This window comes from Lissotriton vulgaris, chromosome 8, assembly GCF_964263255.1.
Source record: "Lissotriton vulgaris chromosome 8, aLisVul1.2, whole genome shotgun sequence".
NCBI classification, from domain to species: domain Eukaryota; kingdom Metazoa; phylum Chordata; class Amphibia; order Caudata; family Salamandridae; genus Lissotriton; species Lissotriton vulgaris.
In genome coordinates, this window is record NC_141696.1 from 153,605,545 (window position 1) to 153,630,236 (window position 24,692).

The 24,692-nt window shown below is 43.8% G+C and overlaps 23 non-coding genes across 23 annotated transcripts; all 23 read right to left on the minus strand.

The window, feature by feature from the left end:
• Window positions 1-933: 933 nt before the first annotated feature.
• Window positions 934-1,016, minus strand: TRNAL-AAG (transfer RNA leucine (anticodon AAG)). Its single transcript has one exon. It is a non-coding gene; the product is annotated as a tRNA-Leu (tRNA).
• Window positions 1,017-1,922: 906 nt separating this feature from the next.
• On the minus strand, window positions 1,923-2,005 carry TRNAL-UAG (transfer RNA leucine (anticodon UAG)). Its single transcript has one exon. It is a non-coding gene; the product is annotated as a tRNA-Leu (tRNA).
• Window positions 2,006-4,017: 2,012 nt separating this feature from the next.
• Window positions 4,018-4,100, minus strand: TRNAL-UAG (transfer RNA leucine (anticodon UAG)). The gene has a single exon. It is a non-coding gene; the product is annotated as a tRNA-Leu (tRNA).
• A 1,024-nt stretch (window positions 4,101-5,124) lies between these two features.
• Window positions 5,125-5,207, minus strand: TRNAL-AAG (transfer RNA leucine (anticodon AAG)). Its single transcript has one exon. It is a non-coding gene; the product is annotated as a tRNA-Leu (tRNA).
• Window positions 5,208-7,220: 2,013 nt separating this feature from the next.
• On the minus strand, window positions 7,221-7,303 carry TRNAL-AAG (transfer RNA leucine (anticodon AAG)). The gene has a single exon. It is a non-coding gene; the product is annotated as a tRNA-Leu (tRNA).
• Window positions 7,304-7,494: 191 nt separating this feature from the next.
• On the minus strand, window positions 7,495-7,577 carry TRNAL-CAG (transfer RNA leucine (anticodon CAG)). The gene has a single exon. It is a non-coding gene; the product is annotated as a tRNA-Leu (tRNA).
• A 632-nt stretch (window positions 7,578-8,209) lies between these two features.
• TRNAL-UAG (transfer RNA leucine (anticodon UAG)) lies at window positions 8,210-8,292 on the minus strand. The gene has a single exon. It is a non-coding gene; the product is annotated as a tRNA-Leu (tRNA).
• Window positions 8,293-9,316: 1,024 nt separating this feature from the next.
• TRNAL-AAG (transfer RNA leucine (anticodon AAG)) lies at window positions 9,317-9,399 on the minus strand. The gene has a single exon. It is a non-coding gene; the product is annotated as a tRNA-Leu (tRNA).
• A 191-nt stretch (window positions 9,400-9,590) lies between these two features.
• TRNAL-CAG (transfer RNA leucine (anticodon CAG)) lies at window positions 9,591-9,673 on the minus strand. The gene has a single exon. It is a non-coding gene; the product is annotated as a tRNA-Leu (tRNA).
• Window positions 9,674-10,305: 632 nt separating this feature from the next.
• Window positions 10,306-10,388, minus strand: TRNAL-UAG (transfer RNA leucine (anticodon UAG)). The gene has a single exon. It is a non-coding gene; the product is annotated as a tRNA-Leu (tRNA).
• A 1,024-nt stretch (window positions 10,389-11,412) lies between these two features.
• TRNAL-AAG (transfer RNA leucine (anticodon AAG)) lies at window positions 11,413-11,495 on the minus strand. Its single transcript has one exon. It is a non-coding gene; the product is annotated as a tRNA-Leu (tRNA).
• Window positions 11,496-12,401: 906 nt separating this feature from the next.
• Window positions 12,402-12,484, minus strand: TRNAL-UAG (transfer RNA leucine (anticodon UAG)). Its single transcript has one exon. It is a non-coding gene; the product is annotated as a tRNA-Leu (tRNA).
• Window positions 12,485-13,508: 1,024 nt separating this feature from the next.
• On the minus strand, window positions 13,509-13,591 carry TRNAL-AAG (transfer RNA leucine (anticodon AAG)). The gene has a single exon. It is a non-coding gene; the product is annotated as a tRNA-Leu (tRNA).
• A 191-nt stretch (window positions 13,592-13,782) lies between these two features.
• Window positions 13,783-13,865, minus strand: TRNAL-CAG (transfer RNA leucine (anticodon CAG)). The gene has a single exon. It is a non-coding gene; the product is annotated as a tRNA-Leu (tRNA).
• A 1,738-nt stretch (window positions 13,866-15,603) lies between these two features.
• TRNAL-AAG (transfer RNA leucine (anticodon AAG)) lies at window positions 15,604-15,686 on the minus strand. The gene has a single exon. It is a non-coding gene; the product is annotated as a tRNA-Leu (tRNA).
• Window positions 15,687-16,592: 906 nt separating this feature from the next.
• Window positions 16,593-16,675, minus strand: TRNAL-UAG (transfer RNA leucine (anticodon UAG)). Its single transcript has one exon. It is a non-coding gene; the product is annotated as a tRNA-Leu (tRNA).
• Window positions 16,676-18,477: 1,802 nt separating this feature from the next.
• On the minus strand, window positions 18,478-18,560 carry TRNAL-AAG (transfer RNA leucine (anticodon AAG)). Its single transcript has one exon. It is a non-coding gene; the product is annotated as a tRNA-Leu (tRNA).
• A 191-nt stretch (window positions 18,561-18,751) lies between these two features.
• On the minus strand, window positions 18,752-18,834 carry TRNAL-CAG (transfer RNA leucine (anticodon CAG)). Its single transcript has one exon. It is a non-coding gene; the product is annotated as a tRNA-Leu (tRNA).
• A 632-nt stretch (window positions 18,835-19,466) lies between these two features.
• Window positions 19,467-19,549, minus strand: TRNAL-UAG (transfer RNA leucine (anticodon UAG)). Its single transcript has one exon. It is a non-coding gene; the product is annotated as a tRNA-Leu (tRNA).
• A 1,024-nt stretch (window positions 19,550-20,573) lies between these two features.
• On the minus strand, window positions 20,574-20,656 carry TRNAL-AAG (transfer RNA leucine (anticodon AAG)). Its single transcript has one exon. It is a non-coding gene; the product is annotated as a tRNA-Leu (tRNA).
• A 906-nt stretch (window positions 20,657-21,562) lies between these two features.
• On the minus strand, window positions 21,563-21,645 carry TRNAL-UAG (transfer RNA leucine (anticodon UAG)). Its single transcript has one exon. It is a non-coding gene; the product is annotated as a tRNA-Leu (tRNA).
• Window positions 21,646-22,669: 1,024 nt separating this feature from the next.
• On the minus strand, window positions 22,670-22,752 carry TRNAL-AAG (transfer RNA leucine (anticodon AAG)). The gene has a single exon. It is a non-coding gene; the product is annotated as a tRNA-Leu (tRNA).
• A 906-nt stretch (window positions 22,753-23,658) lies between these two features.
• Window positions 23,659-23,741, minus strand: TRNAL-UAG (transfer RNA leucine (anticodon UAG)). Its single transcript has one exon. It is a non-coding gene; the product is annotated as a tRNA-Leu (tRNA).
• Window positions 23,742-24,692: the final 951 nt, after the last annotated feature.

A 24,692-nucleotide genomic window follows, 5' to 3' on the forward strand; every position in this document is an offset into this window, starting at 1 on the left:
CAACTTTATGCACAGGACAATAAACACAGAAGATCACATGTGAAAGCATTTCATTTCACAGGTGTACAATTTTTATGCTTTTAAAATACCTCATACCTCTCACCAGCTATTTAGGGTCCTGTATCCTACTCACGAAATTACCTTGCCTGCGACCTCTCTCTCTACACAAACAACTACTGCACAGGAAGTAGGAAGGCAGAAGGTGGGGCATATTATGCAAATGTATGCTGTCATTGTGCCTTGCAGATTCATGCAGGATTTCTAGATCCTTGCTGGATACAAGAGAGCAGACCTTGTTTCAGATCAACTGTCCCTAGCAGGGAACGTCTGAGCACATGCAGTCTTTTGCTCTCTAGCCCCTGGCCTGGGACTTACCCTCACTGGCTGAGGCGTGAATTTCTGCATACCAACGTTGCATAGATGGTACGTTTGTGGTCGGTTTGGGATGGGTGGGAGGTCAAAAGCATGGAAAAGTATGTCGCCTTCACTTCTAGTCTCCTCTTCTAGGCCTACCTGCCGTTCACTCACTCTGTCTTTGTTTCATTCTCTCCTTCCTCAACACCCCTTCTCACTCACTCGCTCTATCACTTGTGCTCTTTCCCCTTGCTCTGCATTTCATAGTGGAAACATCTCTTGAATGGAGCATTAGAAAATGAGGTTACATAAAATTAACAATCTACTTATTGGAAACCAAAAATATCACAAGACTGAATGTAACCCATTTCATTAATAAAAGGGACTTTTTAAGCACCCCCCAAAAAACACATAAAACACCACGAGTGCTAGAAGAATATTATACGAGCTTGAAGACAGAATTGGGCAAATTAATTTGCAGTTGAAACTGAAGTTTGTTACTTATTCAGATATTATATGCACTGCCAATTTTTAGCTGAGATTCTAAAAGAACTCAGAGACAAAATGGACTTAACGTTTTGTCAGAAGTGGGATTCGAACCCATGCCTCCAGGAGAGACTGCGGCCTTAACGCAGCGCCTTAGACCACTCGGCCATCCTGACCACATTTGCTTGATCATCTACAGAGAGAGAAAGATATTGTGAACCAAAAAAAGCACACATCTTAGGTCATGAGTGGCTAGAGCAAGAAAAAAACTCACTGCACTTTTCCAAGTAGACAACCATATAAGCCCATGTGAGGGAAATGATCAGATTTTTTCTCTCTCAAGAAAAAAGTAGAGTAAACACACAATTGTCAGAAGTGGGATTTGAACCCACGCCTCCAGAAGAGACTGCGACCTGAACGCAGCGCCTTAGACCACCCGGCCATCCTGACTTGCATTTGTGGACCCTTCCACAGGCCAGACAGCCATGCAAGTGGGGTACCGAAAAGGCATGCCCTCAATTTATTTATCCTATTATAAGTACTTCCAACAGATCTTTGAACAATCCATAGAGAGCAGTACCTATGAAGAACTCTTTAGACCTTTAAGGCGTACAAAGAGAAAGTGCTATTAACCAGCCACTTGAAAGGCCCAAAGCTGCTTTGAAATTGAGTCAACCGCCACCTCTTGGCTAGCTAAAGCAAATTCAACAAGGAATTTCAATGTCACAACATAGGGTGGAATACGCAAATCTAAGCAGCCCCTGATCACAGCCCTGAGGAAATTGCCGTAAGTGTGCTGGAGTCCAACTGTCTACCAGATGCTAGGCATTCTTCCATATTTGCATGGCCTGTCTGGCCAGGGCATACAAGAGCATGACTCTTCCAGATGAGCTCTTACATGGGTCCTATGCTCATATAGTAAGGACTGCACTTTGTCAGCAAGACTTTATACAACCGAAATATATGAGAAACCCCAGCTCTCTTGACTAGATGAGGACGGAATCACATCCCAGGTGAAGACCAACAGATGCAACTTCCATCAGATGTTAACCTGAAAAAGGAGATTACATCTCCAAAAGTCATGTCAGAAGTGGGATTCGAACCCACGCCTCCAGAGGAGACTGCGGCCTAAACACAGCGCCTTAGACCACTCGGCCATCCTGACAGTGCAGAGTCTTAAGAAATGTATAAAAGTCACTCAGAAATTTCTGCCTCCATGCAAGCCTGAAATAATTTAAACCTTCAAACACAAGGTGCAACTTTATGCACAGGACAATAAACACAGAAGATCACATGTGAAAGCATTTCATTTCACAGGTGTACAATTTTTATGCTTTTAAAATACCTCATACCTCTCACCAGCTATTTAGGGTCCTGTATCCTACTCACAAAATTACCTTGCCTGCGACCTCTCTCTCTACACAAACAACTACTGCACAGGAAGTAGGAAGGCAGAAGGTGGGGCATATTATGCAAATGTATGCTGTCATTGTGCCTTGCAGATTCATGCAGGATTTCTAGATCCTTGCTGCATACAAGAGAGCAGACCTTGTTTCAGATCAACTGTCCCTAGCAGGGAACGTCTGAGCACATGCAGTCTTTTGCTCTCTAGCCCCTGGCCTGGGACTTACCCTCACTGGCTGAGGCGTGAATTTCTGCATACCAACGTTGCATAGATGGTACGTTTGTGGTCGGTTTGGGATGGGTGGGAGGTCAAAAGCAGGGAAAAGTATGTCGCCTTCACTTCTAGTCTCCTCTTCTAGGCCTACCTGCCGTTCACTCACTCTGTCTTTGTTTCATTCTCTCCTTCCTCAACACCCCTTCTCACTCACTCGCTCTATCACTTGTGCTCTTTCCCCTTGCTCTGCATTTCATAGTGGAAACATCTCTTGAATGGAGCATTAGAAAATGAGGTTACATAAAATTAACAATCTACTTATTGGAAACCAAAAATATCACAAGACTGAATGTAACCCATTTCATTAATAAAAGGGACTTTTTAAGCACCCCCAAAAAACACATAAAACACCACGAGTGCTAGAAGAATATTATACGAGCTTGAAGACAGAATTGGGCAAATTAATTTGCAGTTGAAACTGAAGTTTGTTACTTATTCAGATATTATATGCACTGCCAATTTTTAGCTGAGATTCTAAAAGAACTCAGAGACAAAATGGACTTAAAGTTTTGTCAGAAGTGGGATTCGAACCCACGCCTCCAGGTGAGACTGCGGCCTTAACGCAGCGTCTTAGACCACTCAGCCATCCTGACCACATTTGCTTGATCATCTACAGAGAGGGAAAGATATTGTGAACCAAAAAAAGCACACAACTTAGGTCATGAGTGGCTAGAGCAAGAAAAAAACTCACTGCACTTTTCCAAGTAGACAACCATATAAGCCCATGTGAGGGAAATGATCTGATTTTTTCTCTCCCAAGAAAAAAGTAGAGTAAACACACAATTGTCAGAAGTGGGATTTGAACCCACGCCTCCAGAAGCGACTGCGACCTGAACGTAGCGCCTTAGACCACTCGGCCATCCTGACTTGCATTTGTGGAACCTTCCACAGGCCAGACAGCCATGCAAGTGGGGTACCGAAAAGGCATGCCCTCAATTTATTTATCCTATTATAAGTACTTCCAACAGATCTTTGAACAATCCATAGAGAGCAGTACCTATGAAGAACGCTTTAGACCTTTAAGGCGTACAAAGAGAAAGTGCTATTAACCAGCCACTTGAAAGGCCCAAAGCTGCTTTGAAATTGAGTCAACAGCCACCTCTTGGCTAGCTAAAGCAAATTCAACAAGGAATTTCAATGTCACAACATAGGGTGGAATACGCAAATCTAAGCAGCCCCTGATCACAGCCCTGAGGAAATTGCCGTAGGTGTGCTGGAGTCCAACTGTCTACCAGATGCTAGGCATTCTTCCATATTTGCATGGCCTGTCTGGCCAGGGCATACAAGAGCATGACTCTTCCAGATGAGCTCTTACATGGGTCCTATGCTCATATAGTAAGGACTGCACTTTGTCAGCAAGACTTTATACAACCGAAATATATGAGAAACCTCAGCTCTCTTGACTAGATGAGGACGGAATCACATCCCAGGTGAAGACCAACAGATGCAACTTCCATCAGATGTTAACCTGAAAAAGGAGATTACATCTCCAAAAGTCATGTCAGAAGTGGGATTCGAACCCACGTCTCCAGAGGAGACTGCGGCCTAAACACAGCGCCTTAGACCACTCGGCCATCCTGACAGTGCAGAGTCTTAAGAAATGTATAAAAGTCACTCAGAAATTTCTGCCTCCATGCAAGCCTGAAATAATTTAAACATTCAAACACAAGGTGCAACTTTATGCACAGGACAATAAACACAGAAGATCACATGTGAAAGCATTTCATTTCACAGGTGTACAATTTTTATGCTTTTAAAATACCTCATACCTCTCACCAGCTATTTAGGGTCCTGTATCCTACTCACAAAATTACCTTGCCTGCGACCTCTCTCTCTACACAAACAACTACTGCACAGGAAGTAGGAAGGCAGAAGGTGGGGCATATTATGCAAATGTATGCTGTCATTGTGCCTTGCAGATTCATGCAGGATTTCTAGATCCTTGCTGGATACAAGAGAGCAGACCTTGTTTCAGATCAACTGTCCCTAGCAGGGAACGTCTGAGCACATGCAGTCTTTTGCTCTCTAGCCCCTGGCCTGGGACTTACCCTCACTGGCTGAGGCGTGAATTTCTGCATACCAACGTTGCATAGATGGTACGTTTGTGGTCGGTTTGGGATGGGTGGGAGGTCAAAAGCATGGAAAAGTATGTCGCCTTCACTTCTAGTCTCCTCTTCTAGGCCTACCTGCCGTTCACTCACTCTGTCTTTGTTTCATTCTCTCCTTCCTCAACACCCCTTCTCACTCACTCGCTCTATCACTTGTGCTCTTTCCCCTTGCTCTGCATTTCATAGTGGAAACATCTCTTGAATGGAGCATTAGAAAATGAGGTTACATAAAATTAACAATCTACTTATTGGAAACCAAAAATATCACAAGACTGAATGTAACCCATTTCATTAATAAAAGGGACTTTTTAAGCACCCTCCAAAAAACACATAAAACACCACGAGTGCTAGAAGAATATTATACGAGCTTGAAGACAGAATTGGGCAAATTAATTTGCAGTTGAAACTGAAGTTTGTTACTTATTCAGATATTATATGCACTGCCAATTTTTAGCTGAGATTCTAAAAGAACTCAGAGACAAAATGGACTTAAAGTTTTGTCAGAAGTGGGATTCGAACCCACGCCACCAGGAGAGACTGCGGCCTTAACGCAGCGCCTTAGACCACTCGGCCATCCTGACCACATTTGCTTGATCATCTACAGAGAGGGAAAGATATTGTGAACCAAAAAAAGCACACAACTTAGGTCATGAGTGGTTAGAGCAAGAAAAAAACTCACTGCACTTTTCCAAGTAGACAACCATATAAGCCCATGTGAGGGAAATGATCTGATTTTTTCTCTCTCAAGAAAAAAGTAGAGTAAACACACAATTGTCAGAAGTGGGATTTGAACCCACGCCTCCAGAAGAGACTGCGACCTGAACGCAGCGCCTTAGACCACCCGGCCATCCTGACTTGCATTTGTGGAACCTTCCACAGGCCAGACAGCCATGCAAGTGGGGTACCGAAAAGGCATGCCCTCAATTTATTTATCCTATTATAAGTACTTCCAACAGATCTTTGAACAATCCATAGAGAGCAGTACCTATGAAGAACTCTTTAGACCTTTAAGGCGTACAAAGAGAAAGTGCTATTAACCAGCCACTTGAAAGGCCCAAAGCTGCTTTGAAATTGAGTCAACAGCCACCTCTTGGCTAGCTAAAGCAAATTCAACAAGGAATTTCAATGTCACAACATAGGGTGGAATACGCAAATCTAAGCAGCCCCTGATCACAGCCCTGAGGAAATTGCCGTAAGTGTGCTGGAGTCCAACTGTCTACCAGATGCTAGGCATTCTTCCATATTTGCATGGCCTGTCTGGCCAGGGCATACAAGAGCATGACTCTTCCAGATGAGCTCTTACATGGGTCCTATGCTCATATAGTAAGGACTGCACTTTGTCAGCAAGACTTTATACAACCGAAATATATGAGAAACCCCAGCTCTCTTGACTAGATGAGGACGGAATCACATCCCAGGTGAAGACCAACAGATGCAACTTCCATCAGATGTTAACCTGAAAAAGGAGATTACATCTCCAAAAGTCATGTCAGAAGTGGGATTCGAAACCACGCCTCCAGAGGAGACTGCGGCCTAAACACAGCGCCTTAGACCACTCGGCCATCCTGACAGTGCAGAGTCTTAAGAAATGTATAAAAGTCACTCAGAAATTTCTGCCTCCATGCAAGCCTGAAATAATTTAAACCTTCAAACACAAGGTGCAACTTTATGCACAGGACAATAAACACAGAAGATCACATGTGAAAGCATTTCATTTCACAGGTGTACCATTTTTATGCTTTTAGAATACCTCATACCTCTCACCAGCTATTTAGGGTCCTGTATCCTACTCACAAAATTACCTTGCCTGCGACCTCTCTCTCTACACAAACAACTACTGCACAGGAAGTAGGAAGGCAGAAGGTGGGGCATATTATGCAAATGTATGCTGTCATTGTGCCTTGCAGATTCATGCAGGATTTCTAGATCCTTGCTGGATACAAGAGAGCAGACCTTGTTTCAGATCAACTGTCCCTAGCAGGGAACGTCTGAGCACATGCAGTCTTTTGCTCTCTAGCCCCTGGCCTGGGACTTACCCTCACTGGCTGAGGCGTGAATTTCTGCATACCAACGTTGCATAGATGGTACGTTTTTGGTCGGTTTGGGATGGGTGGGAGGTCAAAAGCAGGGAAAAGTATGTCGCCTTCACTTCTAGTCTCCTCTTCTAGGCCTACCTGCCGTTCACTCACTCTGTCTTTGTTTCATTCTCTCCTTCCTCAACACCCCTTCTCACTCACTCGCTCTATCACTTGTGCTCTTTCCCCTTGCTCTGCATTTCATAGTGGAAACATCTCTTGAATGGAGCATTAGAAAATGAGGTTACATAAAATTAACAATCTACTTATTGGAAACCAAAAATATCACAAGACTGAATGTAACCCATTTCATTAATAAAAGGGACTTTTTAAGCACCCCCCAAAAAACACATAAAACACCACGAGTGCTAGAAGAATATTATACGAGCTTGAAGACAGAATTGGGCAAATTAATTTGCAGTTGAAACTGAAGTTTGTTACTTATTCAGATATTATATGCACTGCCAATTTTTAGCTGAGATTCTAAAAGAACTCAGAGACAAAATGGACTTAAAGTTTTGTCAGAAGTGGGATTCGAACCCACGCCTCCAGGTGAGACTGCGGCCTTAACGCAGCGCCTTAGACCACTCGGCCATCCTGACCACATTTGCTTGATCATCTACAGAGAGGGAAAGATATTGTGAACCAAAAAAAGCACACAACTTAGGTCATGAGTGGTTAGAGCAAGAAAAAAACTCACTGCACTTTTCCAAGTAGACAACCATATAAGCCCATGTGAGGGAAATGATCTGATTTTTTCTCTCCCAAGAAAAAAGTAGAGTAAACACACAATTGTCAGAAGTGGGATTTGAACCCACGACTCCAGAAGAGACTGCGACCTGAACGCAGCGCCTTAGACCACTCGGCCATCCTGACTTGCATTTGTGGACCCTTCCACAGGCCAGACAGCCATGCAAGTGGGGTACCGAAAAGGCATGCCCTCAATTTATTTATCCTATTATAAGTACTTCCAACAGATCTTTGAACAATCCATAGAGAGCAGTACCTATGAAGAACTCTTTAGACCTTTAAGGCGTACAAAGTGAAAGTGCTATTAACCAGCCACTTGAAAGGCCCAAAGCTGCTTTGAAATTGAGTCAACAGCCACCTCTTGGCTAGCTAAAGCAAATTCAACAAGGAATTTCAATGTCACAACATAGGGTGGAATACGCAAATCTAAGCAGCCCCTGATCACAGCCCTGAGGAAATTGCCGTAAGTGTGCTGGAGTCCAACTGTCTACCAGATGCTAGGCATTCTTCCATATTTGCATGGCCTGTCTGGCCAGGGCATACAAGAGCATGACTCTTCCAGATGAGCTCTTACATGGGTCCTATGCTCATATAGTAAGGACTGCACTTTGTCAGCAAGACTTTATACAACCGAAATATATGAGAAACCCCAGCTCTCTTGACTAGATGAGGACGGAATCACATCCCAGGTGAAGACCAACAGATGCAACTTCCATCAGATGTTAACCTGAAAAAGGAGATTACATCTCCAAAAGTCGGGTCAGAAGTGGGATTTGAACCCACGCCTCCAGAGGAGACTGCGGCCTAAACACAGCGCCTTAGACCACTCGGCCATCCTGACAGTGCAGAGTCTTAAGAAATGTATAAAAGTCACTCAGAAATTTCTGCCTCCATGCAAGCCTGAAATAATTTAAACCTTCAAACACAAGGTGCAACTTTATGCACAGGACAATAAACACAGAAGATCACATGTGAAAGCATTTCATTTCACAGGTGTACCATTTTTATGCTTTTAGAATACCTCATACCTCTCACCAGCTATTTAGGGTCCTGTATCCTACTCACAAAATTACCTTGCCTGCGACCTCTCTCTCTACACAAACAACTACTGCACAGGAAGTAGGAAGGCAGAAGGTGGGGCATATTATGCAAATGTATGCTGTCATTGTGCCTTGCAGATTCATGCAGGATTTCTAGATCCTTGCTGGATACAAGAGAGCAGACCTTGTTTCAGATCAACTGTCCCTAGCAGGGAACGTCTGAGCACATGCAGTCTTTTGCTCTCTAGCCCCTGGCCTGGGACTTACCCTCACTGGCTGAGGCGTGAATTTCTGCATACCAACGTTGCATAGATGGTACGTTTGTGGTCGGTTTGGGATGGGTGGGAGGTCAAAAGCAGGGAAAAGTATGTCGCCTTCACTTCTAGTCTCCTCTTCTAGGCCTACCTGCCGTTCACTCACTCTGTCTTTGTTTCATTCTCTCCTTCCTCAACACCCCTTCTCACTCACTCGCTCTATCACTTGTGCTCTTTCCCCTTGCTCTGCATTTCATAGTGGAAACATCTCTTGAATGGAGCATTAGAAAATGAGGTTACATAAAATTAACAATCTACTTATTGGAAACCAAAAATATCACAAGACTGAATGTAACCCATTTCATTAATAAAAGGGACTTTTTAAGCACCCCCCAAAAAACACATAAAACACCACGAGTGCTAGAAGAATATTATACGAGCTTGAAGACAGAATTGGGCAAATTAATTTGCAGTTGAAACTGAAGTTTGTTACTTATTCAGATATTATATGCACTGCCAATTTTTAGCTGAGATTCTAAAAGAACTCAGAGACAAAATGGACTTAAAGTTTTGTCAGAAGTGGGATTCGAACCCACGCCTCCAGGTGAGACTGCGGCCTTAACGCAGCGCCTTAGACCACTCGGCCATCCTGACCACATTTGCTTGATCATCTACAGAGAGGGAAAGATATTGTGAACCAAAAAAAGCACACAACTTAGGTCATGAGTGGTTAGAGCAAGAAAAAAACTCACTGCACTTTTCCAAGTAGACAACCATATAAGCCCATGTGAGGGAAATGATCTGATTTTTTCTCTCCCAAGAAAAAAGTAGAGTAATCACACAATTGTCAGAAGTGGGATTTGAACCCACGCCTCCAGAAGAGACTGCGACCTGAACGCAGCGCCTTAGACCACTCGGCCATCCTGACTTGCATTTGTGGACCCTTCCACGGGCCAGACAGCCATGCAAGTGGGGTACCGAAAAGGCATGCCCTCAATTTATTTATCCTATTATAAGTACTTCCAACAGATCTTTGAACAATCCATAGAGAGCAGTACCTATGAAGAACTCTTTAGACCTTTAAGGCGTACAAAGAGAAAGTGCTATTAACCAGCCACTTGAAAGGCCCAAAGCTGCTTTGAAATTGAGTCAACAGCCACCTCTTGGCTAGCTAAAGCAAATTCAACAAGGAATTTCAATGTCACAACATAGGGTGGAATACGCAAATCTAAGCAGCCCCTGATCACAGCCCTGAGGAAATTGCCGTAAGTGTGCTGGAGTCCAACTGTCTACCAGATGCTAGGCATTCTTCCATATTTGCATGGCCTGTCTGGCCAGGGCATACAAGAGCATGACTCTTCCAGATGAGCTCTTACATGGGTCCTATGCTCATATAGTAAGGACTGCACTTTGTCAGCAAGACTTTATACAACCGAAATATATGAGAAACCCCAGCTCTCTTGACTAGATGAGGACGGAATCACATCCCAGGTGAAGACCAACAGATGCAACTTCCATCAGATGTTAACCTGAAAAAGGAGATTACATCTCCAAAAGTCATGTCAGAAGTGGGATTCGAACCCACGTCTCCAGAGGAGACTGCGGCCTAAACACAGCGCCTTAGACCACTCGGCCATCCTGACAGTGCAGAGTCTTAAGAAATGTATAAAAGTCACTCAGAAATTTCTGCCTCCATGCAAGCCTGAAATAATTTAAACCTTCAAACACAAGGTGCAACTTTATGCACAGGACAATAAACACAGAAGATCACATGTGAAAGCATTTCATTTCACAGGTGTACAATTTTTATGCTTTTAAAATACCTCATACCTCTCACCAGCTATTTAGGGTCCTGTATCCTACTCACGAAATTACCTTGCCTGCGACCTCTCTCTCTACACAAACAACTACTGCACAGGAAGTAGGAAGGCAGAAGGTGGGGCATATTATGCAAATGTATGCTGTCATTGTGCCTTGCAGATTCATGCAGGATTTCTAGATCCTTGCTGGATACAAGAGAGCAGACCTTGTTTCAGATCAACTGTCCCTAGCAGGGAACGTCTGAGCACATGCAGTCTTTTGCTCTCTAGCCCCTGGCCTGGGACTTACCCTCACTGGCTGAGGCGTGAATTTCTGCATACCAACGTTGCATAGATGGTACGTTTGTGGTCGGTTTGGGATGGGTGGGAGGTCAAAAGCATGGAAAAGTATGTCGCCTTCACTTCTAGTCTCCTCTTCTAGGCCTACCTGCCGTTCACTCACTCTGTCTTTGTTTCATTCTCTCCTTCCTCAACACCCCTTCTCACTCACTCGCTCTATCACTTGTGCTCTTTCCCCTTGCTCTGCATTTCATAGTGGAAACATCTCTTGAATGGAGCATTAGAAAATGAGGTTACATAAAATTAACAATCTACTTATTGGAAACCAAAAATATCACAAGACTGAATGTAACCCATTTCATTAATAAAAGGGACTTTTTAAGCACCCCCCAAAAAACACATAAAACACCACGAGTGCTAGAAGAATATTATACGAGCTTGAAGACAGAATTGGGCAAATTAATTTGCAGTTGAAACTGAAGTTTGTTACTTATTCAGATATTATATGCACTGCCAATTTTTAGCTGAGATTCTAAAAGAACTCAGAGACAAAATGGACTTAAAGTTTTGTCAGAAGTGGGATTCGAACCCATGCCTCCAGGAGAGACTGCGGCCTTAACGCAGCGCCTTAGACCACTCGGCCATCCTGACCACATTTGCTTGATCATCTACAGAGAGAGAAAGATATTGTGAACCAAAAAAAGCACACATCTTAGGTCATGAGTGGCTAGAGCAAGAAAAAAACTCACTGCACTTTTCCAAGTAGACAACCATATAAGCCCATGTGAGGGAAATGATCAGATTTTTTCTCTCTCAAGAAAAAAGTAGAGTAAACACACAATTGTCAGAAGTGGGATTTGAACCCACGCCTCCAGAAGAGACTGCGACCTGAACGCAGCGCCTTAGACCACCCGGCCATCCTGACTTGCATTTGTGGACCCTTCCACAGGCCAGACAGCCATGCAAGTGGGGTACCGAAAAGGCATGCCCTCAATTTATTTATCCTATTATAAGTACTTCCAACAGATCTTTGAACAATCCATAGAGAGCAGTACCTATGAAGAACTCTTTAGACCTTTAAGGCGTACAAAGAGAAAGTGCTATTAACCAGCCACTTGAAAGGCCCAAAGCTGCTTTGAAATTGAGTCAACCGCCACCTCTTGGCTAGCTAAAGCAAATTCAACAAGGAATTTCAATGTCACAACATAGGGTGGAATACGCAAATCTAAGCAGCCCCTGATCACAGCCCTGAGGAAATTGCCGTAAGTGTGCTGGAGTCCAACTGTCTACCAGATGCTAGGCATTCTTCCATATTTGCATGGCCTGTCTGGCCAGGGCATACAAGAGCATGACTCTTCCAGATGAGCTCTTACATGGGTCCTATGCTCATATAGTAAGGACTGCACTTTGTCAGCAAGACTTTATACAACCGAAATATATGAGAAACCCCAGCTCTCTTGACTAGATGAGGACGGAATCACATCCCAGGTGAAGACCAACAGATGCAACTTCCATCAGATGTTAACCTGAAAAAGGAGATTACATCTCCAAAAGTCATGTCAGAAGTGGGATTCGAACCCACGCCTCCAGAGGAGACTGCGGCCTAAACACAGCGCCTTAGACCACTCGGCCATCCTGACAGCGCAGAGTCTTAAGAAATGTATAAAAGTCACTCAGAAATTTCTGCCTCCATGCAAGCCTGAAATAATTTAAACCTTCAAACACAAGGTGCAACTTTATGCACAGGACAATAAACACAGAAGATCACATGTGAAAGCATTTCATTTCACAGGTGTACAATTTTTATGCTTTTAAAATACCTCATACCTCTCACCAGCTATTTAGGGTCCTGTATCCTACTCACAAAATTACCTTGCCTGCGACCTCTCTCTCTACACAAACAACTACTGCACAGGAAGTAGGAAGGCAGAAGGTGGGGCATATTATGCAAATGTATGCTGTCATTGTGCCTTGCAGATTCATGCAGGATTTCTAGATCCTTGCTGGATACAAGAGAGCAGACCTTGTTTCAGATCAACTGTCCCTAGCAGGGAACGTCTGAGCACATGCAGTCTTTTGCTCTCTAGCCCCTGGCCTGGGACTTACCCTCACTGGCTGAGGCGTGAATTTCTGCATACCAACGTTGCATAGATGGTACGTTTGTGGTCGGTTTGGGATGGGTGGGAGGTCAAAAGCAGGGAAAAGTATGTCGCCTTCACTTCTAGTCTCCTCTTCTAGGCCTACCTGCCGTTCACTCACTCTGTCTTTGTTTCATTCTCTCCTTCCTCAACACCCCTTCTCACTCACTCGCTCTATCACTTGTGCTCTTTCCCCTTGCTCTGCATTTCATAGTGGAAACATCTCTTGAATGGAGCATTAGAAAATGAGGTTACATAAAATTAACAATCTACTTATTGGAAACCAAAAATATCACAAGACTGAATGTAACCCATTTCATTAATAAAAGGGACTTTTTAAGCACCCCCCAAAAAACACATAAAACACCACGAGTGCTAGAAGAATATTATACGAGCTTGAAGACAGAATTGGGCAAATTAATTTGCAGTTGAAACTGAAGTTTGTTACTTATTCAGATATTATATGCACTGCCAATTTTTAGCTGAGATTCTAAAAGAACTCAGAGACAAAATGGACTTAAAGTTTTGTCAGAAGTGGGATTCGAACCCACACCTCCAGGTGAGACTGCGGCCTTAACGCAGCGCCTTAGACCACTCGGCCATCCTGACCACATTTGCTTGATCATCTACAGAGAGGGAAAGATATTGTGAACCAAAAAAAGCACACAACTTAGGTCATGAGTGGTTAGAGCAAGAAAAAAACTCACTGCACTTTTCCAAGTAGACAACCATATAAGCCCATGTGAGGGAAATGATCTGATTTTTTCTCTCCCAAGAAAAAAGTAGAGTAAACACACAATTGTCAGAAGTGGGATTTGAACCCACGCCTCCAGAAGAGACTGCGACCTGAACGCAGCGCCTTAGACCACTCGGCCATCCTGACTTGCATTTGTGGACCCTTCCACAGGCCAGACAGCCATGCAAGTGGGGTACCGAAAAGGCATGCCCTCAATTTATTTATCCTATTATAAGTACTTCCAACAGATCTTTGAACAATCCATAGAGAGCAGTACCTATGAAGAACTCTTTAGACCTTTAAGGCGTACAAAGAGAAAGTGCTATTAACCAGCCACTTGAAAGGCCCAAAGCTGCTTTGAAATTGAGTCAACAGCCACCTCTTGGCTAGCTAAAGCAAATTCAACAAGGAATTTCAATGTCACAACATAGGGTGGAATACGCAAATCTAAGCAGCCCCTGATCACAGCCCTGAGGAAATTGCCGTAAGTGTGCTGGAGTCCAACTGTCTACCAGATGCTAGGCATTCTTCCATATTTGCATGGCCTGTCTGGCCAGGGCATACAAGAGCATGACTCTTCCAGATGAGCTCTTACATGGGTCCTATGCTCATATAGTAAGGACTGCACTTTGTCAGCAAGACTTTATACAACCGAAATATATGAGAAACCCCAGCTCTCTTGACTAGATGAGGACGGAATCACATCCCAGGTGAAGACCAACAGATGCAACTTCCATCAGATGTTAACCTGAAAAAGGAGATTACATCTCCAAAAGTCATGTCAGAAGTGGGATTCGAACCCACGTCTCCAGAGGAGACTGCGGCCTAAACACAGCGCCTTAGACCACTCAGCCATCCTGATAGTGCAGAGTCTTAAGAAATGTATAAAAGTCACTCAGAAATTTCTGCCTCCATGCAAGCCTGAAATAATTTAAACCTTCAAACACAAGGTGCAACTTTATGCACAGGACAATAAACACAGAAGATCACATGTGAAAGCATTTCATTTCACAGGTGTACAATTTTTATGCTTTTAAAATACCTCATACCTCTCACCAGCTATTTAGGGTCCTGTATCCTACTCACGAAATTACCTTGCCTGCGACCTCTCTCTCTACACACACAACTACTGCACAGGAAGTAGGAAGGCAGAAGGTGGGGCATTTATGCAAATGTATGCTGTCATTGTGCCTTGCAGATTCATGCAGGATTTCTAGATCCTTGCTGGATACAAGAGAGCAGACCTTGTTTCAGATCAACTGTCCCTAGCAGGGAACGTCTGAGCACATGCAGTCTTTTGCTCTCTAGCCCCTGGCCTGGGACTTACCCTCACTGGCTGAGGCGTGAATTTCTGCATACCAACGTTGCATAGATGGTACGTTTGTGGTCGGTTTGGGATGGGTGGGAGGTCAAAAGCATGGAAAAGTATGTCGCCTTCACTTCTAGTCTCCTCTTCTAGGCCTACCTGCCGTTCACTCACTCTGTCTTTGTTTCATTCTCTCCTTCCTCAACACCCCTTCTCACTCACTCGCTCTATCACTTGTGCTCTTTCCCCTTGCTCTGCATTTCATAGTGGAAACATCTCTTGAATGGAGCATTAGAAAATGAGGTTACATAAAATTAACAATCTACTTATTGGAAACCAAAAATATCACAAGACTGAATGTAACCCATTTCATTAATAAAAGGGACTTTTTAAGCACCCCCCAAAAAACACATAAAACACCACGAGTGCTAGAAGAATATTATACGAGCTTGAAGACAGAATTGGGCAAATTAATTTGCAGTTGAAACTGAAGTTTGTTACTTATTCAGATATTATATGCACTGCCAATTTTTAGCTGAGATTCTAAAAGAACTCAGAGACAAAATGGACTTAAAGTTTTGTCAGAAGTGGGATTCGAACCCATGCCTCCAGGAGAGACTGCGGCCTTAACGCAGCGCCTTAGACCACTCGGCCATCCTGACCACATTTGCTTGATCATCTACAGAGAGAGAAAGATATTGTGAACCAAAAAAAGCACACATCTTAGGTCATGAGTGGCTAGAGCAAGAAAAAAACTCACTGCACTTTTCCAAGTAGACAACCATATAAGCCCATGTGAGGGAAATGATCAGATTTTTTCTCTCTCAAGAAAAAAGTAGAGTAAACACACAATTGTCAGAAGTGGGATTTGAACCCACGCCTCCAGAAGAGACTGCGACCTGAACGCAGTGCCTTAGACCACCCGGCCATCCTGACTTGCATTTGTGGACTCTTCCACAGGCCAGACAGCCATGCAAGTGGGGTACCGAAAAGGCATGCCCTCAATTTATTTATCCTATTATAAGTACTTCCAACAGATCTTTGAACAATCCATAGAGAGCAGTACCTATGAAGAACTCTTTAGACCTTTAAGGCGTACAAAGAGAAAGTGCTATTAACCAGCCACTTGAAAGGCCCAAAGCTGCTTTGAAATTGAGTCAACAGCCACCTCTTGGCTAGCTAAAGCAAATTCAACAAGGAATTTCAATGTCACAACATAGGGTGGAATACGCAAATCTAAGCAGCCCCTGATCACAGCCCTGAGGAAATTGCCGTAAGTGTGCTGGAGTCCAACTGTCTACCAGATGCTAGGCATTCTTCCATATTTGCATGGCCTGTCTGGCCAGGGCATACAAGAGCATGACTCTTCCAGATGAGCTCTTACATGGGTCCTATGCTCATATAGTAAGGACTGCACTTTGTCAGCAAGACTTTATACAACCGAAATATATGAGAAACCCCAGCTCTCTTGACTAGATGAGGACGGAATCACATCCCAGGTGAAGACCAACAGATGCAACTTCCATCAGATGTTAACCTGAAAAAGGAGATTACATCTCCAAAAGTCATGTCAGAAGTGGGATTCGAACCCACGCCTCCAGAGGAGACTGCGGCCTAAACACAGCGCCTTAGACCACTCGGCCACCCTGACAGTGCAGAGTCTTAAGAAATGTATAAAAGTCACTCAGAAATTTCTGCCTCCATGCAAGCCTGAAATAATTTAAACCTTCAAACACAAGGTGCAACTTTATGCACAGGACAATAAACACAGAAGATCACATGTGAAAGCATTTCATTTCACAGGTGTACCATTTTTATGCTTTTAGAATACCTCATACCTCTCACCAGCTATTTAGGGTCCTGTATCCTACTCACAAAATTACCTTGCCTGCGACCTCTCTCTCTACACAAACAACTACTGCACAGGAAGTAGGAAGGCAGAAGGTGGGGCATATTATGCAAATGTATGCTGTCATTGTGCCTTGCAGATTCATGCAGGATTTCTAGATCCTTGCTGGATACAAGAGAGCAGACCTTGTTTCAGATCAACTGTCCCTAGCAGGGAACGTCTGAGCACATGCAGTCTTTTGCTCTCTAGCCCCTGGCCTGGGACTTACCCTCACTGGCTGAGGCGTGAATTTCTGCATACCAACGTTGCATAGATGGTACGTTTGTGGTCGGTTTGGGATGGGTGGGAGGTCAAAAGCAGGGAAAAGTATGTCGCCTTCACTTCTAGTCTCCTCTTCTAGGCCTACCTGCCGTTCACTCACTCTGTCTTTGTTTCATTCTCTCCTTCCTCAACACCCCTTCTCACTCACTCGCTCTATCACTTGTGCTCTTTCCCCTTGCTCTGCATTTCATAGTGGAAACATCTCTTGAATGGAGCATTAGAAAATGAGGTTACATAAAATTAACAATCTACTTATTGGAAACCAAAAATATCACAAGACTGAATGTAACCCATTTCATTAATAAAAGGGACTTTTTAAGCACCCCCCAAAAAACACATAAAACACCACGAGTGCTAGAAGAATATTATACGAGCTTGAAGACAGAATTGGGCAAATTAATTTGCAGTTGAAACTGAAGTTTGTTACTTATTCAGATATTATACCCCGAAATGGGTATCCCTCCTCTACCCAGCACCAACGCGAAAAATCTGGGAGTAAGATGGGATGAGAGTCTCTCCTTTTCTTCACATATACAGCAGGTCTCTGCGTGCTGTCTCCATAAACTAAGAAACCTTCGCAAATTTCTGTCCCTTCTGCCTGAAGACTGTCGCAAGACGGTGGTCCATGCTACAGTCACTTCCAGACTGGACTACGCAAACGGCCTCTACCTCGGCCTACCCAAATATCTGGTGCAACGACTGCAGATCGTGCAGAACGCGGCTGCGAGACTGCTAAAAAACATCCCTTTTAAACAGCATGTCTCTCCGTACTTGCGCGATCTGCATTGGCTCCCTGTAGCCTGCAGAATCAAGTTTAAAGCTCTAACTCTGGCGTTTAGAGCCCAAAAGGGGACCTGCCCCTCCTATTTAAAGCTTAGACTCCCCAGATACTATCAGGAGAGATGCTTGCGCTCTAATTCACGAAACCTGCTCTCCATCCCCCGCGCCAAGAGAGCCAGACTCGGAGGCAGATCTTTCTCTGCCTGCACGGCGACACTCTGGAACGCCCTACCGGTCAACATCCAACTGGCTCCAACGGAAGCCAGTTTTAAGAGGCAGCTAAAGACCTGGCTCTTTTCCCAGAATAACTAAACACTCTCTCCCCTTTCTCCGTCCATTCCTACCTGGAAAAAATGATCACTCAGCGCCGGGACACCTCCTTGTGAGGTAGCTGTTCGCGCTATACAAATATCGGTATTATTATTATTTATTATTATTATATGCACTGCCAATTTTTAGCTGAGATTCTAAAAGAACTCAGAGACAAAATGGACTTAAAGTTTTGTCAGAAGTGGGATTCGAACCCACGCCTCCAGGTGAGACTGCGGCCTTAACACAGCGCCTTAGACCACTCGGCCATCCTGACCACATTTGCTTGATCATCTACAGAGAGGGAAAGATATTGTGAACCAAAAAAAGCACACAACTTAGGTCATGAGTGGCTAGAGCAAGAAAAAAACTCACTGCACTTTTCCAAGTAGACAACCATATAAGCCCATGTGAGGGAAATGATCAGATTTTTTCTCTCCCAAGAAAAAAGTAGAGTAAACACACAATTGTCAGAAGTGGGATTTGAACCCACGCCTCCAGAAGAGACTGCGACCTGAACACAGCGCCTTAGACCACTCGGCCATCCTGACTTGCATTTGTGGACCCTTCCACAGGCCAGACAGCCATGCAAGTGGGGTACCGAAAAGGCATGCCCTCAATTTATTTATCCTATTATAAGTACTTCCAACAGATCTTTGAACAATCCATAGAGAGCAGTACCTATGAAGAACTCTTTAGACCTTTAAGGCGTACAAAGAGAAAGTGCTATTAACCAGCCACTTGAAAGGCCCAAAGCTGCTTTGAAATTGAGTCAACAGCCACCTCTTGGCTAGCTAAAGCAAATTCAACAAGGAATTTCAATGTCACAACATAGGGTGGAATACGCAAATCTAAGCAGCCCCTGATCACAGCCCTGAGGAAATTGCCGTAAGTGTGCTGGAGTCCAACTGTCTACCAGATGCTAGGCATTCTTCCATATTTGCATGGCCTGTCTGGCCAGGGCATACAAGAGCATGACTCTTCCAGATGAGCTCTTACATGGGTCCTATGCTCATATAGTAAGGACTGCACTTTGTCAGCAAGACTTTATACAACCGAAATATATGAGAAACCCCAGCTCTCTTGACTAGATGAGGACGGAATCACATCCCAGGTGAAGACCAACAGATGCAACTTCCATCAGATGTTAACCTGAAAAAGGAGATTACATCTCCAAAAGGCATGTCAGAAGTGGGATTCGAACCCACGCCTCCAGAGGAGACTGCGGCCTAAACACAGCGCCTTAGACCACTCGGCCATCCTGACAGTGCAGATTCTTAAGAAATGTATAAAAGTCACTCAGAAATTTCTGCCTCCATGCAAGCCTGAAATAATTTAAACCTTCAAACACAAGGTGCAACTTTATGCACAGGACAATAAACACAGAAGATCACATGTGAAAGCATTTCATTTCACAGGTGTACAATTTTTATGCTTTTAGAATACCTCATACCTCTCACCAGCTATTTAGGGTCCTGTATCCTACTCACAAAATTACCTTGCCTGCGACCTCTCTCTCTACACAAACAACTACTGCACAGGAAGTAGGAAGGCAGAAGGTGGGGCATATTATGCAAATGTATGCTGTCATTGTGCCTTGCAGATTCATGCAGGATTTCTAGATCCTTGCTGGATACAAGAGAGCAGACCTTGTTTCAGATCAACTGTCCCTAGCAGGGAACGTCTGAGCACATGCAGTCTTTTGCTCTCTAGCCCCTGGCCTGGGACTTACCCTCACTGGCTGAGGCGTGAATTTCTGCATACCAACGTTGCATAGATGGTACGTTTGTGGTCGGTTTGGGATGGGTGGGAGGTCAAAAGCAGGGAAAAGTATGTCGCCTTCACTTCTAGTCTCCTCTTCTAGGCCTACCTGCCGTTCACTCACTCTGTCTTTGTTTCATTCTCTCCTTCCTCAACACCCCTTCTCACTCACTCGCTCTATCACTTGTGCTCTTTCCCCTTGCTCTGCATTTCATAGTGGAAACATCTCTTGAATGGAGCATTAGAAAATGAGGTTACATAAAATTAACAATCTACTTATTGGAAACCAAAAATATCACAAGACTGAATGTAACCCATTTCATTAATAAAAGGGACTTTTTAAGCACCCCCCAAAAAACACATAAAACACCACGAGTGCTAGAAGAATATTATACGAGCTTGAAGACAGAATTGGGCAAATTAATTTGCAGTTGAAACTGAAGTTTGTTACTTATTCAGATATTATATGCACTGCCAATTTTTAGCTGAGATTCTAAAAGAACTCAGAGACAAAATGGACTTAAAGTTTTGTCAGAAGTGGGATTCGAACCCACGCCTCCAGGAGAGACTGCGGCCTTAACGCAGCGCCTTAGACCACTCGGCCATCCTGACCACGTTTACTTGATCATCTACAGAGAGGGAAAGAGATTGTGAACCAAAAAAAGCAGCCATCTTAGGTCATGAGTGGCTAGAGCAAGAAAAAAACTCACTGCACTTTTCCAAGTAGACAACCATATAAGCCCATGTGAGGGAAATGATCAGATTTTTTCTCTCTCAAGAAAAAAGTAGAGTAAACACACAATACTCAGAAGTGGGATTTGAACCCACGCCTCCAGAAGAGACTGCGACCTGAACGCAGCGCCTTAGACCACCCGGCCATCATGACTTGCATTTGTGGAACCTTCCACAGGCCAGACAGCCATGCAAGTGGGGTACCGAAAAGGCATGCCCTCAATTTATTTATCCTATTATAAGTACTTCCAACAGATCTTTGAACAATCCATAGAGAGCAGTACCTATGAAGAACTCTTTAGACCTTTAAGGCGTACAAAGAGAAAGTGCTATTAACCAGCCACTTGAAAGGCCCAAAGCTGCTTTGAAATTGAGTCAACAGCCACCTCTTGGCTAGCTAAAGCAAATTCAACAAGGAATTTCAATGTCACAACATAGGGTGGAATACGCAAATCTAAGCAGCCCCTGATCACAGCCCTGAGGAAATTGCCGTAAGTGTGCTGGAGTCCAACTGTCTACCAGATGCTAGGCATTCTTCCATATTTGCATGGCCTGTCTGGCCAGGGCATACAAGAGCATGACTCTTCCAGATGAGCTCTTACATGGGTCCTATGCTCATATAGTAAGGACTGCACTTTGTCAGCAAGACTTTATACAACCGAAATATATGAGAAACCCCAGCTCTCTTGACTAGATGAGGACGGAATCACATCCCAGGTGAAGACCAACAGATGCAACTTCCATCAGATGTTAACCTGAAAAAGGAGATTACATCTCCAAAAGTCATGTCAGAAGTGGGATTCGAACCCACGTCTCCAGAGGAGACTGCGGCCTAAACACAGCGCCTTAGACCACTCAGCCATCCTGACAGTGCAGAGTCTTAAGAAATGTATAAAAGTCACTCAGAAATTTCTGCCTCCATGCAAGCCTGAAATAATTTAAACCTTCAAACACAAGGTGCAACTTTATGCACAGGACAATAAACACAGAAGATCACATGTTAAAGCATTTCATTTCACAGGTGTACAATTGTTATGCTTTTAAAATACCTCATACCTCTCACCAGCTATTTAGGGTCCTGTATCCTACTCACAAAATTACCTTGCCTGTGACCTCTCTCTCTACACAAACAACTACTGCACAGGAAGTAGGAAGGCAGAAGGTGGGGCATATTATGCAAATGTATGCTGTCATTGTGACTTGCAGATTCATGCAGGATTTCTAGATCCTTGCTGGATACAAGAGAGCAGACCTTGTTTCAGATCAACTGTCCCTAGCAGGGAACGTCTGAGCACATGCAGTCTTTTGCTCTCTAGCCCCTGGCCTGGGACTTACCCTCACTGGCTGAGGCGTGAATTTCTGCATACCAACGTTGCATAGATGGTACGTTTGTGGTCGGTTTGGGATGGGTGGGAGGTCAAAAGCATGGAAAAGTATGTCGCCTTCACTTCTAGTCTCCTCTTCTAGGCCTACCTGCCGTTCACTCACTCTGTCTTTGTTTCATTCTCTCCTTCCTCAACACCCCTTCTCACTCACTCGCTCTATCACTTGTGCTCTTTCCCCTTGCTCTGCATTTCATAGTGGAAACATCTCTTGAATGGAGCATTAGAAAATGAGGTTACATAAAATTAACAATCTACTTATTGGAAACCAAAAATATCACAAGACTGAATGTAACCCATTTCATTAATAAAAGGGACTTTTTAAGCACCCCCCAAAAAACACATAAAACACCACGAGTGCTAGAAGAATATTATACGAGCTTGAAGACAGAATTGGGCAAATTAATTTGCAGTTGAAACTGAAGTTTGTTACTTATTCAGATATTATATGCACTGCCAATTTTTAGCTGAGATTCTAAAAGAACTCAGAGACAAAATGGACTTAAAGTTTTGTCAGAAGTGGGATTCGAACCCATGCCTCCAGGAGAGACTGCGGCCTTAACGCAGCGCCTTAGACCACTCGGCCATCCTGACCACATTTGCTTGATCATCTACAGAGAGGGAAAGATATTGTGAACCAAAAAAAGCACACAACTTAGGTCATGAGTGGCTAGAGCAAGAAAAAAACTCACTGCACTTTTCCAAGTAGACAACCATATAAGCCCATGTGAGGGAAATGATCTGATTTTTTCTCTCCCAAGAAAAAAGTAGAGTAAACACACAATTGTCAGAAGTGGGATTTAAACCCACGCCTCCAGAAGAGACTGCGACCTGAACGCAGCGCCTTAGACCTCTCGGCCATCCTGACTTGCATTTGTGGAACCTTCCACAGGCCAGACAGCCATGCAAGTGGGGTACCGAAAAGGCATGCCCTCAATTTATTTATCCTATTATAAGTACTTCCAACAGCTCTTTGAACAATCCATAGAGAGCAGTACCTATGAAGAACTCTTTAGACCTTTAAGGCGTACAAAGAGAAAGTGCTATTAACCAGCCACTTGAAAGGCCCAAAGCTGCTTTGAAATTGAGTCAACAGCCACCTCTTGGCTAGCTAAAGCAAATTCAACAAGGAATTTCAATGTCACAACATAGGGTGGAATACGCAAATCTAAGCAGCCCCTGATCACAGCCCTGAGGAAATTGCCGTAAGTGTGCTGGAGTCCAACTGTCTACCAGATGCTAGGCATTCTTCCATATTTGCATGGCCTGTCTGGCCAGGGCATACAAGAGCATGACTCTTCCAGATGAGCTCTTACATGGGTCCTATGCTCATATAGTAAGGACTGCACTTTGTCAGCAAGACTTTATACAACCGAAATATATGAGAAACCCCAGCTCTCTTGACTAGATGAGGACGGAATCACATCCCAGGTGAAGACCAACAGATGCAACTTCCATCAGATGTTAACCTGAAAAAGGAGATTACATCTCCAAAAGTCATGTCAGAAGTGGGATTCGAACCCACGCCTCCAGAGGAGACTGTGGCCTAAACACAGCACCTTAGACCACTCGGCCATCCTGACAGTGCAGAGTCTTAAGAAATGTATAAAAGTCACTAAGAAATTTCTGCCTCCATGCAAGCCTGAAATAATTTAAACCTTCAAACACAAGGTGCAACTTTATGCACAGGACAATAAACACAGAAGATCACATGTGAAAGCATTTCATTTCACAGGTGTACAATTGTTATGCTTTTAAAATACCTCATACCTCTCACCAGCTATTTAGGGTCCTGTATCCTACTCACAAAATTACCTTGCCTGCGACCTCTCTCTCTACACAAACAACTACTGCACAGGAAGTAGGAAGGCAGAAGGTGGGGCATATTATGCAAATGTATGCTGTCATTGTGCCTTGCAGATTCATGCAGGATTTCTAGATCCTTGCTGGATACAAGAGAGCAGACCTTGTTTCAGATCAACTGTCCCTAGCAGGGAACGTCTGAGCACATGCAGTCTTTTGCTCTCTAGCCCCTGGTCTGGGACTTACCCTCACTGGCTGAGGCGTGAATTTCTGCATACCAACGTTGCATAGATGGTACGTTTGTGGTCGGTTTGGGATGGGTGGGAGGTCAAAAGCATGGAAAAGTATGTCGCCTTCACTTCTAGTCTCCTCTTCTAGGCCTACCTGCCGTTCACTCACTCTGTCTTTGTTTCATTCTCTCCTTCCTCAACACCCCTTCTCACTCACTTGCTCTATCACTTGTGCTCTTTCCCCTTGCTCTGCATTTCATAGTGGAAACATCTCTTGAATGGAGCATTAGAAAATGAGGTTACATAAAATTAACAATCTACTTATTGGAAACCAAAAATATCACAAGACTGAATGTAACCCATTTCATTAATAAAAGGGACTTTTTAAGCACCCCCCAAAAAACACATAAAACACCACGAGTGCTAGAAGAATATTATACGAGCTTGAAGACAGAATTGGGCAAATTAATTTGCAGTTGAAACTGAAGTTTGTTACTTATT